We start from the raw sequence: 15,974 nt of genomic DNA on the forward strand, positions 1-15,974 counted from the left end.
AGCGACGCGAAGGAGATGCCACTCCGAATCACTTCGCATTGTCAGCGAGGGCGCCGTGAGCGCGACTTGCCGGCCGCGACCTCGTTCCAGGTCCATCCATCCATCCATCACCCCTACTTGTTCATCAATCCCATTGACCTCAATTGCCCCTCCCGGTCACCTCCTCTCCGTGTCCTCTTTGCCTCTCTGGTATACGCCGCCGTGTGCCGGCGCATCGCCGGTTACTACGGTCCTACACCCACGCTCTCCGGCACGCTCCCAGTCGCCTCCTCTCCATGTCATATCTGTATACGACAGCGTGTCGGCAAATCGACAGCGTGATTGACATCCATTCCTTCTTCAGTGGTGAGGAGCGGACTCGGCCATTAGAGCTCCAGGCCTCCAGGCCGGGGAGAGACGTGATCTGCTTGCCGTGGAGTGGCACGCGCGGTCGCTGCCGGTGTCGAGCAGGCAGCAGCATCGATATGTCCATGGCTGCTTCCGTGCGTTGGTGCGTGTGCTGCTTCGCTAACTCTTTGAACAAACAGTTCTATCTCAACTATTTCCGTAAACGGTTCTAACCCACGGTTGAAGACATGGTTTAGTTTCGGGAGTTTATCCTGGGCGAGCCGGTGCAATCGAAAACAGACCCACATTCTCCCTCCCAATCTAATAGTACTACAGTAGTGTCTTCATCAATCGGCCATCAAAGAACCAGAGAGCAACTCATCGGTGGATTTTCAAGGTAGCTAATTAACTCGCATTCGTTCGAGATTGATGCCTCGGTGGACTAATTCCTGTCATGAATCGAGGCTATACATTAATCAATCTTTCAAGACCTGAGTTTTCATAATCTCGCTATACCTCATCGGTGGATGCTACTGCCGTGGAGCTCGATAGCTCATGACAGGAATAGAGACACACGCACATAGCTGCCGACCGAGCTAGCTGATGGAGGCGGCAGCTAGCTCACATGAACGTACCGTACTCGAGTGGGAAATTAGTCAATTGGCTCACGCATTTAATTGCATCGCATTATTTCTCTTAGCCTGGAGCGATCGGTTTTCTCAGACCACACCAGAGCTACCACATCGGAACAGCTACCATGCATCAAAAGTCGACCAAAAGCATTCATGCTCTACATCGGTTTCACGATTCAACGACCTCCCTTCTTAAGCCGGAACCAGCAACACGAACAACAGCTAAAACATGGATCGATTCGAGTGAGCTAGCTACTTTTGTTTCTTCTTCATCTGCTAGCTTGCTCAGGTACGACAGTTCTAGATTTGACTGCTCACAGCACCAGGGGAGATTCTAGCTTTCATATGTGCACTTACGAAACTAACTGCTTTTACAGATTGCTTTATCATTTATTGGTGTTGCTTCGAGGAGCTTGAAGAGATAAAAAAAAAACAAAGTATTCAATAAATAGCTAAGCTAATCAAACATTCCACTACTCAATCACCTCAAGTACCTATTAGTGTCAATTCTGACTTCTTATTTCTCTTCTCACACCAGGGAATTATAACCAACTAATAAAGGGGAGAACAAATACCCAGCTACATGAAAAAAAAAATGGCAGGAGGTGCTTAACATTTTGGCAGGACCTTGCTTGCTTTCGGACATCCAAACCTGCACGGCAAATAGAGTACTTTGATTCAAGACAATATACGTTGCCCATGCGACATACAAACTCAACCGCAACTCAAATCAGCGGGAAAACTGCCCAATAATCAGCATCAAATCAAAGCTGATGCACTAAAGCACAAGTTTCCGCAGATCCCGTCCTAGGCTCCGAGCTCACTGTTACACATACAACAGCGACATGATGCAATACGAGATTCTTCCAAATCTGAATTCTCAGTTGTGTTGCATTAATTACAACCAGAGTAAATAAATAAAGCTGTTGCACAGAGCAAGGCGTGTATAAAGATGGCTTCTTCCTCCATTGATCATCAGGCTGCAGGTTCCTTGCCGCCATCTCGCCCTCCTATTGTATATCCTTCCTAAATGAAGGGAGTAAGGGAGTTCATGTCCAGTTCTTGCTGCTTAAATCCTCACAAGCATCCCATTCTCCAAAGCACCAATCTGATATCCACGAACCTGGAACACAATAGGATAGCAGATCAAATATTACAAGCCTGAAAGCACTCTAGCAATTCAATGAAGACTAGCTGGAACACAACACCATAGCAGATCAAATCATTTTCGAGCTAAAGTTACAGGAATCAGTAACTTGGTGCGTCAACACGATACGCCTCCTTTAAATCATCAACTGTATATAACTGCCCTGCCAAGAATCACAAATCAATATTCAACTGTAACAACAACAACAAAGAATGGTATTTTTCTGTGAGATCAGCTTACCACCTGGGGATGAAGATGAACAAAGTAAGGGCAGGCATTTGTGAGTCTTCTACTTCTTCGGCTGCTCATAAGGGCTGGCTCGCCCTTTGGGGGGCTCCTGTTCATGGAAAGGTGAAGATTCATGTGTGGAGGCTGTTGAAGAATGGCTTAGCAGTTGGCTCTGAATTGCAGCACAGGAAAATCAAGGTAGGAGTTCAATGTGTCGCTTGTGACCGAGAGGAGATGGCCTTACACAGGTTTTGGCAGTGCCCTCATTCCATGCAGACCTGGGAACATATTCGTGGCACAACTGTTCGGCTCCTTGGCGATCCACCTGTGAACGTGAGTACTCATCGTGATCTGACTCAATGGATGCTAGAGTGGCTTGGGTTGGTCAAGGATTCAGATATGGACATTACCATGATGGTCCTTTACCAACTGTGGCTGGCGAGAAATAATGCCAGGGATGCAAGGATGATGGAGAACCCGGAGTTGATTGCCAAGAGGGCTTTGCACCTCACTGAGGAGTGGCGGAACATCCAGAATCCAAAACCTGCTAAAACCCCTGTTCAGAAGGAGCACTGGCTCCCTCCGACAATGGGATGGACGAAGATAAATGCAGACGGTGCGTTGGCAAAGTCTTCTGGAAATGGAGGCGGAGGAGTGGTTGTCCGTGACCACCATGGAAGTTACCTTGCTGGTGCTTGCCATTTTTTCCCTTCGGTTTCTGACCCTGAGGAGGCGGAGCTTCGAGCCTGCAAACAGGTGTTGACCCTGGCAAAGGAAATGAACCTCGCGAAGGTTATCCTGGAGACGGACAGCAAGGGGGTGGTGTCGAAGCTAACAAACAAGGAGCAGGACAGATCGGTCCTTGGACCTCTGGTTGAGGAAGTTAAAAGTATGCTTCATTTGGTTGATGACCATTCGGTCAGGTGGGCTAGGCGTTCAGCAAATGAAGTAGCTCACAAATTAGCTAAGGCTGCGAATCTGAATTATGTAATTCTTGGTTTCTTTTACCTCCGGTTTGTATTGTGAACCTTTTGGCTACGGACATGTCCGGGCAGTAATAAAACGCAGCTTTTCCCTCAAAAAAAAAAAAACAACAACAACAAAAAGCTACCAACTTGTTCAACATGGAAAACTTTGGACCTGGCATGAACATGTAAAATACAAATAGATGAACCTTTGATTCTAACCGTTCCGGATTTGTCAACACAAGAAAGAATACCAACAGCAAGTGAGTTGTTTGAAACAGAAACCGAGATCATTCCAAGCACCGCAAGAGTGACATGCACTAATAACACAGTTTGAAATTCTAATCATGGCCATCCAAAGACTGAAGTACAGTAATGCATAAAGTGAACTTAGGCTATTATTTAGCATGGGAAATTCAGCTCCGCAGACTGTACTTTAGAACCAAAACAACATGCACTAACCAGATTAATAGCCAGCAGACCAACAAGATCATGGCATGACCAAATCCTAGAAACCATCCCACTACCACCAAAGTCAAAACCAACACTTCACATGCTTGATGGCTGGAGCAAATTACAGCCACGACTCCACGGCTGGGGTGTCACAGAGCACACAAATGAGAAAGGATATGAATCGGAAACTTTACCTGGAGGCAGAGAAGGAAGCCACTGCTGCCTGAAATTGTCAGGCCACGTCATCCTCGACACCGATCGATGTCACGCTCCCTATACCAGACCAAGCGGAATCAGCAAAAAAACAGAAAATACATTATTAATATGGTCATCATCAGATTTTTATTCAAATAATAAAAGCTTGAAATTTTTGTATGGACTTCCTTCATTTCTGAACATTTATAAACCACAAATTCAGGTTGGCACGTGATAATATTAACATTCACCCAACATGGTATATCCACAAGCTCAGACTTCACAATCCAGGAAGAGTACAAACAATGGAAGTGCTCCACTAATTAATTCAATCAATGAACAAAGGAAACTAACATTGCATAGCAAGTAGTTAGTCACAAAACTTCTCAACTTCATCATATGCAAATAAGATAGACCATTTTTTTCAAATAATATGGATTGAGAATTGAGCATGTCAAAGTAAGAGTAAAAGTTAAACAACTAACTTGCTACATGGAGCGGATAGCTACTTTGATCTCTGTATGGCTAGTTAGAGAGGTCCCAGGCTCCCAGGTGAAAAGAATGAAAAATAGCACAAATGGTCCCAGGTCTAGGACCAACGAGTTGACATCACCCATTCCAATAATTTGATGCGAAAGAATGGAATACAAAAAATAGTATTTTTTTCCAATCACAGAAGTAACCAGGAAGCTACTAAACACTTTCGGAAACCTGAGTTTCATAAAGTGTCCTTCCACTGTAAAACCTTGAGTAGTAGAAGTTTGTACAAACAAACAGATAAAACATGAGGCCAACAATCGGAAGGCACATGTACAAAGAAATCACAACAATTAGGAACCAGAAACTTACCTAAAACAACCGTCATTGTTTAGCCCTCCTCGTTATCCTCGAACAAGAACAATGCATGGTCAGCAAAAGAAAATACTGATAGTTAGAAAAGACTCCAAAATAACAGCCACTAAAAAATATACTCGTACCCTGCACTAACTCATTCTTTACCCAGCAAGCAAAAAACACTTGAACATAAGAAGCATGCCAATATGTATGAAATTCAGAGATCCACAAGTCCTCGACATAACACTAGTAAGTAACTGTGAGTGCAATGAATAAATCCTAGCGCCAGCTCTTATCAGATTGATAAAAACAAGTGAGAAAATGACTTGGGTAACTTGAATAAAATCCATTTTAACAAAACCGAACAGTAGAGTTCTTTTAACACCCAACACGAGCATATATTGTTCTTATAAGCTGGCTGGGTAGGAGTGCAAGTATGTCTATTGGCTAATAAACTTCACTCATTCATTCATTTAATCAAGACCCAGCAAACGGAAAACTGACATTTATAAAAGAACAAACCATGTTCAGGTCAACAAAACGAAAACACTAACACTACAAAATAATTGCCGGTAGAGAACACACGTTTATGCTTCGTTCACTACCCAACCGGTAATAAAAGCTAGTGATTAATCTAGTTAATCAATCGAAATTAATTAGCAGGGAGTGCTCAAAATATGGAGGACGACAAACAACAAGGAGGAGAATAAAGTAGGCAAGCACAATGTGTAACATCTAGTGTAATTTTCAAATTCGGGAACAGTGCACGAGTCTTAATCTCGCAAACCACAACAAGTCAGCAAAAGGAGGCTGCTGCTAATTTAGAACAGAACATTGACTAATCTACTTGTCCAGACCAAGGCTTGACATAAAGGTAAAACATCCACAACTTCATAACTGAGAATATACAAACAAACAACACTGACTGTGTCGGATTTATTCTAACTCGGAAGCTACACCATAACATGACCGCAAACAAATACTTGCAAATTTTCAATCAAAATTCTATATCACTCATACTACAACGTGCATATGTTTCAATCAAGGCAAGAGCAAAAATGATTAGAAAGGCGGCAAGCTTCTAGAAATATTTGGAGATCATCACAGAACACTAAACCAAAGCAGCGCCAATACAATATATTTACAACCACACCACCAGAGTCCTAAATGAGAAGAGACAAGAGAGGAACCTGACAATCACCTAGAACCACCAAGTTGAAGACGAAGGTCACTGCTACCAGCCAGATAGATCCACCGTCCATGGCTACCAAGGGGAAATCCCTGACACACACAAACCCGCAGAAAAAGTGCTCAGGAACTGGTACAGTTCTTAAATTCTTATTAATAGAAGGAATTACTAAAGGTAGAAAACATTCAAGTCAGGCAACAATTTCCAAGCTAGACATACATAGTACATGTAGATGTCATTTCCAAGCTAGGCAAGAATTTGTCTACTGTCTCCACACTCAATTCAAACGGGAAAAGAGAAACAATTACCAAGTCACAACAGGGATATATTGTGCATTTTAATCAACCAATTGCAGCTGGCCGACACCGACAATCAACATACATGCAAATCAATCTATATTTGCTTCACTGACCCAAGTCTGAACCTAGCAACTTACAAATCATCCTAAAAGCCAAGTAAATAATATATACATCTAGAGAGCATTTTGGAGCAAAAGTTAAAAGGAACCACAAATCGGTCGGGTTTCAATATTCCTTGCTAAAACAAGTTATCAAGCTAGAAAATATTCTCCAAGTCAGGCAACATGCAGGGAAGGAAAACAAGTTATCAACGCACAAAGTAAACTTAGGCAATTATTTAGCATAGTAAATTCAGCTCCGCAGACTGTTCTTCAGAACAAAAACAACATGCAGTAACCAGATTAATAGCCAGCAGAACAACAAGATCATGGCATGACCAAATCCTAGAAACCATACCACCATCACCAAAGTCAAAACCAACACTTCACCTGCTTGATGGCTGGAGCAAATTACAGCCACAGCTCCACGGCTGGGGTGTCACAGAGCACACAAATGAGAAATGATAGGAACCGGAAACTTGACCTGGAGGCAGGGAAGGAAGCCACTGCTGCCTGAAACTGCCAGGACACATCATCCTCGACACCGATCGATGTCACGCTCCCTATACCAGACCAAACGGAACCGGCAAAAAACAGAAAATACATTATTAATATGGTCATGATCAGATTTTTATTCAAGTAAGAAAAGCTTGAAATTTTTGCATGGACTTCCTTCATTTCTGAACATTTATAAACCACAAATTCAGGTTGGCACGTGATAATATTAACATTCACCCAACATGGTATATCCACAAGCTCAGACTTTACAATCCAGGAAGAGTACAAACATGGACTTTGGCGACGGCGACCAGACCAGAGCAGAGCAGAGCAGAGGAGATGACGCTCGACGAAGGAAATGCCACTCCGATCGCTATGGCGATGGAGCACCATCGGAGAGGGCGCTCTGTATCGGCAAGGCAAAGGAGATGCCACTCCGGATTGCTTCGCACCGTCGGCGAGGACATGAGCGCGACGTGACGGCTGCGACCTCCTTCCCGGTACATCCATCCATCACATCGCGTCCACTCCCTACTTGTACATCAATCCAATTGACCTCAATTGCCCCTCCCGGCCGCCTCCTCTTTGCCTCTCTGGTATACGCCACCACGTGCAAGCGCATCGCCAGTTACTACGGTCCTACACCCACGCTCTCCGGCCCGCTCCCAGCCGCCTCCTCTCCATGTCCTATCTGTATACAACAGCGTGCTGGCAAATCGACAGCGTGGTGGTGAGGAGCGGACTCGGCCATTAGAGCTCCAGGCCTCCAGGCCATTAGAGGAGCGGACTCGGCCATTAGAGCTCCAGGCCTCCAGGCCGGGGAGAGACGTGATCTGATTGCCGTGGAGTGGCACGCGCGGTCGCTGCCGGTGTCGAGCAGGCAGCAGCATCGATATGTCCATGGCTGCTTCCGTGCGTCGGTGCGTTTGCTGCTTCGTTAACTCTTTGAACGAACAGTTCGATCTCAACCATTTCGTAAACGGTTCTAACCCACGGTTGAAGACATGGTTTAGTTTCGGGAGTTTGGCTTTGGTTGGACCAACATAAAGATCAAATAGGTTCAGTTTTGGTTCGGCTGCCATTTGGTCACGTGGATTTGGTTGAGGTATGGTTCAGTTGTCCAACCATCCTCAGGTTTACTCCACTCCCAAGTGACCCTATTTGTTCATCAATTCAATTAACCTCAGGCATCTCATATAAGGTCGATCTTCTTCTTTTCATTCCCACACCCCTTCCATTCTTCAAACAACTCGCCAGGACGCACATTTCATCTTGGCAGCCGTTGCTCGACCGGACTGCTATGTGTCTACATCCATGGCCGGTGAATCTACAAGGCCGGGGCCGTGCCAAACCGCTAGGAACATGCATGGTTCACATTATCCTGGGCGAGCCGACACAATCGAAAACAGACCCACATTCTCCCTACCAGCCCTATAGTGGTACTGTCTTCATCGACCGGCCATCAAAGAACCAGAGAACAACTCATCGGTGGATTTTCAAGGTAGCTACTTAACTCGCATTCGTACGAGATTGATGCCTCGATGGACTAATTCCTGTCATGAATCAAGGCTATTAATTCATATTTCAAGACCTGAATTTTCATGATCTCGCTCTACCTCATCGGGATGCTACTGCCGGAGAGCTCGACAGCTCACTGTGGATTTTCAAGGTAGCTAATGGACACATAGCTAGCTGATGGAGGCGACAGCTAACTCACGCGACCGTACCGTACTCGATCGAGTGGGAAATTAGTCAATTGGCTCACGCATTTAATTGCATCGCATTATTTCTCTTAGCCTGGCTCGATCGGTTTTCTCAGAGCCAAAACAGAGCTACCACATCGGAATAGCTACCATGCACGGTTTTCTCAGAGCCAAGATAGAGCTACCACATCAGAACAGCTACCATGCATCAAAAGCAAGAATTCATGCGCTACATATCGCTTTCACGATTCCACGACATCCCTTCATAAGTCGGAACCAGCAACACCAACAGCTAAAACATGGATCGATTCGAGTGACCTAGCTACTTTTGTTTCTTCTTCATCTGCTAGCTTGCTCACGTACCACAGTGATGATTGATTCTAGCTTTGACTGCTCACAGTACCAGGAAAGATTCTAGCTTTCATATGTGCCCTTACGAAACTAAACTGCTTTTACTGATTGATTTATCATTTAATGGTGTTGCTTCGAGGAGCTTGAAGAGATAAAAAACAAAGTATTCAATAAATAGCTAAGCTGATCAAACATTCCAATACTCAATCACCTCAGTACCTATTAGTGTCAATTCTGACTTCTTATTCCTCTTCTCACACCAGGGAATTATAACCAACTAATAAAGGGGAGAACAAATACCCAGCTACATGAATAAAAAATGGCAGGAGGTGTTTAACATTTTGGCATTACCATGCTTGCTTTTGGACATCCAAACCTGCACAGCAAATAGACTACTTCGATTCAAGACAATATAAGTAGCTCATGCGACATACAAACTCGACCGCAACTCTAATCAACGGGAAAACTACCCAATAATCAGCATCAAATCAAAGCTGATCCACTAAAGCACAAGTTTCCGCAAATCCCATCCTAGGCTCCAAGCTCAAGCTCACTGTTACACATACAGCAGCGACATGATGGAATACGAGATTCTTCCAAATCTGAAGTCTCAGCTGTGTTGCATTAATTACAACCAGAGTAAATAAATAGAGCTGCTGCACCTAGCAAGGCGTGTATAAAGACGGCTCCTTCCTCAATTGATCATCAGGCTGCAGGTTCCTTGCTGCCATGTTGCCCTCCTATTGTATATCCTTCCTAAATGAAGGGAGTAAGGGAGTTCATGTCCAGTTCTTGCTGCTTAAATCCTCACAAGCATCCCATTCTCCAAAGCACCAATCTGATATCCATGAACCTGGAACACAATAGGATAGCAGATCAAATATTACAAGCCTGAAAGCACTCTAGCAATTCAATGAAGACTAGCTGGAACACAAAACCATAACAGATCAAATCATTTTCGAGCTAAAGTTACAGGAAGTAACTTGGTGCATCAGCACGATACGCCTCCTTTAAATCATCAACTGTATCTACCTGCCCTGCCAAGAATCACAAATCAATATTCGACTGTAACAACAACAACAACAACAACAACAAGCTACCAACTTGTTCGACATGGAAAACTTTGGACCTGGCATGAACATGTGAAGTACAAATAGATGAACCTTTGATTCTATCCGTTCCAGATTTGTCAACACAAGAAAGAATACCAGCAGCAAGTGAGTTGTTTGTAACACAAACAGAGATCATTCCAAGCACCGCAAGAGTGACATGCACTAATAACAGAGTTTGAAATTCTAATCATGACCATCCAAAGACTAAAGTACAGTAATGCACAAAGTGAACTTAGGCAATTATTTACCATAGGAAATTCAGCTCCGCAGACTGTGTACTTTAGAACTAAAACAACATGCAGTAACCAGATTAATAGCCAGCAGAACAACAAGATCATGGCATGATCAAATCCTAGAAACCATCCCACCACCACCAAAGTCAAAACCAACACTTCACCTGCTTGATGGCTGGAGCAAATTACAGCCACAGCTCCACGGATGGGGTGTCACAGAGTAACAGAGCACACAAATGAGAAAGGATAGGAGCCAGAAACTTGACCTGGAGGGAGAGAAGGAAGCCACTGCTGCCTGAATCTGCCAGGCCACATCATCCTCGACACCGATCGATGTCACGCTCCCTATACCAGACCAAGCAAAACCGGAAAAAAACAGAAAATACATTATTAATATGGTCATCATCGAATTTTTATTCAAGTAAGAAAAGCTTGAAATTTTTGCATGGGCCTCCTTCATTTCTGAACATTTATAAACCACAAATTCAGGTTGGCACGTGATAGTATTAACATTCACCCAACATGGTATATCCACAAGCTCAGACTTTACAATCCAGGAAGAGTACAAACAATGGAAGTGCTCCACTAATTAATTCAATCAATGAACAAAGGAAACAAACATTGCATAGCAAGTAGTCAGTCACAAAAGTTCTCAACTTCATCACATGCAAATAAGATAGACCAATTTTTTCAAATAATATGGATTGAGAATTGAGCATGTCAAAGTAAGAGTAAAAGTTAAACAACTAACTTGCTACATGCAGCGGATAGCTACTTTGATCTCTGTATGGCTAGTTAGAGAGGTCCCAGGCTCCCACGTGAAAAGAATGAAAAATAGCACAAATGGTCCCAGGTCTAGGACCAACGAGTTGACATCACCCATTCCAATAATTTGATCCGAAAGAATGGAATACAAAAAATAGTATTTTTTTCCAATCACAACAGTAACCAGGAAGCTATTAAACACTTTCGGAAACCTGAGAAGTTGAAATTTTTGTAAACAAACAGATAAAAACATGAGCAGATGATCACTGCTGGGACCTGACCTAGAAACCTGAGTTTCATAAAGTGTCCTTCCACTGTAAAAAACTTGAGAAGTAGAAGTTTGTACAAACAAACAGATAAAACATGAGGCCAACAATGGGAAGGCACATGTACAAAGAAATCACAACAATTAGGAACCAGAAACTTACCTAAAACAACACATGGAGTCAAAGACGAAGGCCACAACTGTCATTGTTTAGCCCTCCTCGTTATCCTTGAACAAGAAGAATGCATGGTAAGCAAAGCCAATACTAATAGTTAGAAAAGACTCCAAAATAACAGCCACTACAAAATACACATGTACCCTGCATTAACTCATTCTTTACCCAGCAAGCAAAAAACACTTGAACATAAGAAGCATGCCAATATGTATGAACTACAGAGATCGACAAGTCCTCGACATAACACTAAGTAAGTAACTGTGAGTGCAATGAATAAATCCTAGCACCAGCTCTTATCAGATTGATAAAAACAAAGTGAGAAAATGACTTGGGCAACTTGAATAAAATCCATTTTAACCAAACCGAACAGTAGAGTTCTTTTAACACCCAACACGAGCATATATTGTTCTTATAAGTTGGCTGGGTAAGAGTGCAAGTATGTCTATTGGATAATAAACACACTTGTTCTCTTCATTCATTCATTCGTTTACTCAAGACCCAGCAAACCAAAAACTGATATTTATAAAAGAACAAACCATGTTCAGGTCAACAAAAAGAAAACACTAACACTTAAAAATTGTAACTCCAAATAATAGCCGGTAAAGAACACAAGTTAATGCTTCGTTCACTACCCAACCAGTAATTAAAACTAGTGATTAAGCTAGTTAATCAATCGAAATTAATTAGCAGGGAGTGGTCAAAATTTGTAGGACGGTTTAAACAAGGAGGAGAATAATGTAGGCAAGCACAATGTGTAACATGTAGTATAAGTTTCAAATTTGGGAACATTGCAGGAGTTTAAATCTCACAACAAGCAACAAGTCAGAAAAAGGAGGCTGCTGCTAATTTAGAGCAGAACATTGACTAATCTACTGTCCAGACCAAGGCTTGAGATATTTATACCACATGGTTAACGACTAATAGACATCTACATAAAGGTAAAAGATCCACAACTTCATAACTGAGAATATATAAACAAACAACACTGACAGCGTCAGGTTTATTCTAACTCAGAAGCTACACCATAACATGACCGCAAACAAAGACTTGCAAATTTTCAATCAAAATGCTATATCACCCATACTACGACGTGCATATGTTTCAATCGAGGGCAAAACTGATTAGAAAGGCGGGAAGCTTCTAGAAATATTTGGAAGGCAATCCAGAGACAACATGAGACCAATGTGATATGCAAGGCCTACATGACTCAAATAATATACTAAGGGGACAACGAACATTAGTAAAGTACTTCTGCACATACTGCCATACCAGTTGTGCTAGTGAACAAAACAAATCTAGGAGCATATGAATAATCAAGAGCTCAGCACAGTTCACTCAAGACGTGATGTGCCAGACTATATGTGGCAGGCTAGTAATATTCAGCACTAAAGAATTTTCAAATATGTGCTCAGACCAAAGCTTTTTTTTTGTATCCATCCCTAGCTCTGATGCAATAGCCTAACCTGATGCGTGACATGCCACTGAACTACTCAAATATAACAAGTCAAATAACATCATGCGTGCAAGCATGCATTTGGCATATAACAAACAAGTGATAATAAGTACGCAATTGCAGATAGTTCCATGACCACATGTTCAGTGGCTACAACTAGATAACAACAACCATCGAGTGAGCCAGCGAATCCTTAATAATTTCATACCTACACAATATAATTTCCGTTGATCAACATAGGATACTAAACCAAAGCAGTGCCAATACAAAATTCTAAGCAGCATAAGCAAGCAATGCTGACATAGACCAGCCATAAAAACACCACAGGCCGTCAGTTTAGCCTAACCTGATGCGTGACGTGCCACTGAACTACTCAAATATAACAAGGCAAATAACATCATGCGTTCGTCCATACATTTGGCATATAACAAGCCAAGTGATAATAAGTATGCAACTGCGTTCGTCCATGACCACATGTTCAGTAGCTACAACTAGATAACAAAAACCATCAAGTGAGCCAGTGAATCCTTAATAATTTCATAGCTACACAATATAATTTCCCTTGGAGATCAACACATGATACTAAACCAAAGCAGTGCCAATACGAAATTCTAAGCAGCATAAGCAAGCAATGCTGACATAGACAAGCCATAAAAACACCACAGGCCGTCAAATTTCCTAGCTACCTAATATAGCTTCCATTGGAGATCATAACAGAACACTAAACCAAAGCAGCGCCAATGCAATATATTTACAACCACACCACCAGTGTCCTAATTCAGAAGAGACAAGTGAGGAACCTGACTATCACCTAGAACCACCAAGTCGAAGACAAAGGTCACTGCTACCAGCCAGATAGATCCAGCGGCCATGGCTACCAAGTGGAAATCCCCGACACACACAAACACGCAGAAAAAGTGCTCAGGTACAATTCTTAAATTCTTATTAAAAGAAGGAAGTACTAAAGCTAGAAAACATTCAAGTCAGGCAACAATTTCCAAGCTAGACATACAGCGTACATGTAGATGACATTTCCAAGCTAGGCAAGAATTTGTCTACTGTCTCCACACTCAATTCAAACTGGAAAAGAGAAACAATTTCCAAGTCACAACAGGGATATATTGTGCATTTTAATCGACCAACTGCAGCTGGTACGACACCGACAATCAACATACATGCAAAACAATCAATAATTTCCAAGTCTGAACCTAGCAACTTACACATCATCCTAAAAGCCAAGTAAATACTATATACATCTAGAGAGCATTTTGGAGAAAAAGTTAAAAGGAACCACAAATTGGTCCGGATTCAATATTCCTTGCTAAAACAAGTTATCAAGCTAGCAAATATTCTTCAAGTCAGGTAACCGTCAGTTTAGGGGCATCTTTCAATAAGGCAGCAAAAAAATTAATCTCTAGAAGGAAGCAATTTGTTTGTTGAATTTAAAAAAAGCAACTAACTTTGATCTAGTCAGATCATATGAGCTCTAGAAGCGAAACCAAGCCCACACACTACAACAGTATACAACACACCCTCTTAAATAAGAACTCAAGCTCCAAATGAAGCCCACTCTAAAAAAAATTATTCAGTTCATGGTTGACATCAATAAATTCAACAAAACCAAACCAACAAGCACATGACATTTGCGCATTCCGGTTTAAGGGAGTTTACCATGTCGGCATTTGTTGCGTCACGCTCGCATCCGCTTCATGGTTGGTTGGCTGCACCTGCACCTAAACAAGCAAACTGTAGCGAGTGAACCAACACGGCAAACCCAACAGAGAGGAAAAAGACACTTGTGCTTCTGGTACAAAGGCAAACCACAACACAAACATGGAAAAAGACACTTTGATTCTATCCGTTCCGGATTTGTCAACACAAGAAAGAATACCAATAGCAAGTGAGTTGTTTGAAACAGAAACAGAGATCATTCCAAGCACCGCAAGAGTGACATGCACTAATAACAGAGTTTGAAATTCTAATCATGACCATCGAAAGACTAAAGTACAGTAATGCACAAAGTGAACTGAGGCAATTATTTAGCATGGGAAATTCAGCTCCGCAGACTGTACTTTAGAACCAAAACAACATCCAGTAACCAGATTAATAGCCAGCAGAACAACAAGATCATGGTATGAACAAATCCTAGAAACCATCCCAGCTCCACCAAAGTCAAAACCAACACTTCACCTGCTTGATGGCTAGAGCAAATTACAGCCACAGCTCCACGGCTGGGGTGTCACAGAGCACACAAATGAGAAAGGATAGGAACCGGAAACTTGACTGGATGCAGAAAAGGAAGCCACTGCTGCCTGAAACTGCCAGGCCACGTCATCCTCGACACCGGTCGATGTCACGCTCCCTATACTAGACCAAGCGGAACCGGCAAAAAACAGAAAATACATTATTAATATGGTCATCATCAGATTTTTATTCAAATAAGAAAAGCTTGAAATTTTTGCATGGACTTCCTTCATTTCTGAACATTTATAAACCACAAATTCAGGCTGGCACCCCCGTGATAATATTAACATTCTCCCAACATGGTATATCCACAAGCTCAGACTTTACAATCCAAGAAGAGTACAAACAATGGAAATGCTCCACTAATTAATTCAATCAATGAACAAAGGAAACTAACATTGCATAGCAAGTAGTCAGTCACAAAACTTCTCAACATCATCACATGCAAATAATATAGACCAATTTTCTCAAATAATATGGATTAAGAATTGAGCATGTCAAAGTAAGAGTAAAAGTTAAACAACTTGCTACATGCAGCAGATAGCTAGTTTGATCTCTGTATGGCTAGTTAGAGAGGTCCCAGGTGAAAAGAATGAAAAATAGCACAAATGATCCCAGGTCTAGGACCAACGAGTTGACATCACCCATTCCAATAATTTGATGCCAAAGAATGGAATACAAAAGATAATATTTTTTTTTCAATCACAACAGTAACCAGCAAGCAATTAAACACTTTCAAAAATCCGAGAAGTCGATTTTTTTTATAAAAAAACAGATAAAAACATGAGCAGATGATCACTGCTGGGAC

At 42.2% G+C, this 15,974-nt stretch overlaps 2 long non-coding RNA genes across 4 annotated transcripts; both read right to left on the bottom strand.

The window, feature by feature from the left end:
• Positions 1 to 1,711: 1,711 nt before the first annotated feature.
• Positions 1,712 to 14,016, bottom strand: LOC124708410. Of its 3 annotated transcripts, XR_007005133.1 has the most exons (5): positions 13,942 to 14,016; positions 13,734 to 13,796; positions 11,458 to 11,522; positions 10,531 to 10,609; positions 1,712 to 2,082 (listed from the first exon to the last, which is right to left on the bottom strand). It is a non-coding gene; the product is annotated as an uncharacterized LOC124708410 (long non-coding RNA). The 3 variants fall into 3 exon arrangements; XR_007005131.1 differs by lacking the exon at positions 13,942 to 14,016 and having other exon boundaries at positions 13,734 to 13,837; XR_007005132.1 differs by lacking the exons at positions 1,712 to 2,082; positions 13,942 to 14,016 and adding an exon at positions 9,533 to 9,772 and having other exon boundaries at positions 13,734 to 13,837.
• On the bottom strand, positions 2,807 to 7,149 carry LOC124708411. Its single transcript, XR_007005134.1, has 3 exons — positions 6,852 to 7,149; positions 3,947 to 4,025; positions 2,807 to 3,099 (listed from the first exon to the last, which is right to left on the bottom strand). It is a non-coding gene; the product is annotated as an uncharacterized LOC124708411 (long non-coding RNA).
• Positions 14,017 to 15,974: the final 1,958 nt, after the last annotated feature.

Source organism: Lolium rigidum, chromosome 4, assembly GCF_022539505.1.
Source record: "Lolium rigidum isolate FL_2022 chromosome 4, APGP_CSIRO_Lrig_0.1, whole genome shotgun sequence".
NCBI classification, from domain to species: domain Eukaryota; kingdom Viridiplantae; phylum Streptophyta; class Magnoliopsida; order Poales; family Poaceae; genus Lolium; species Lolium rigidum.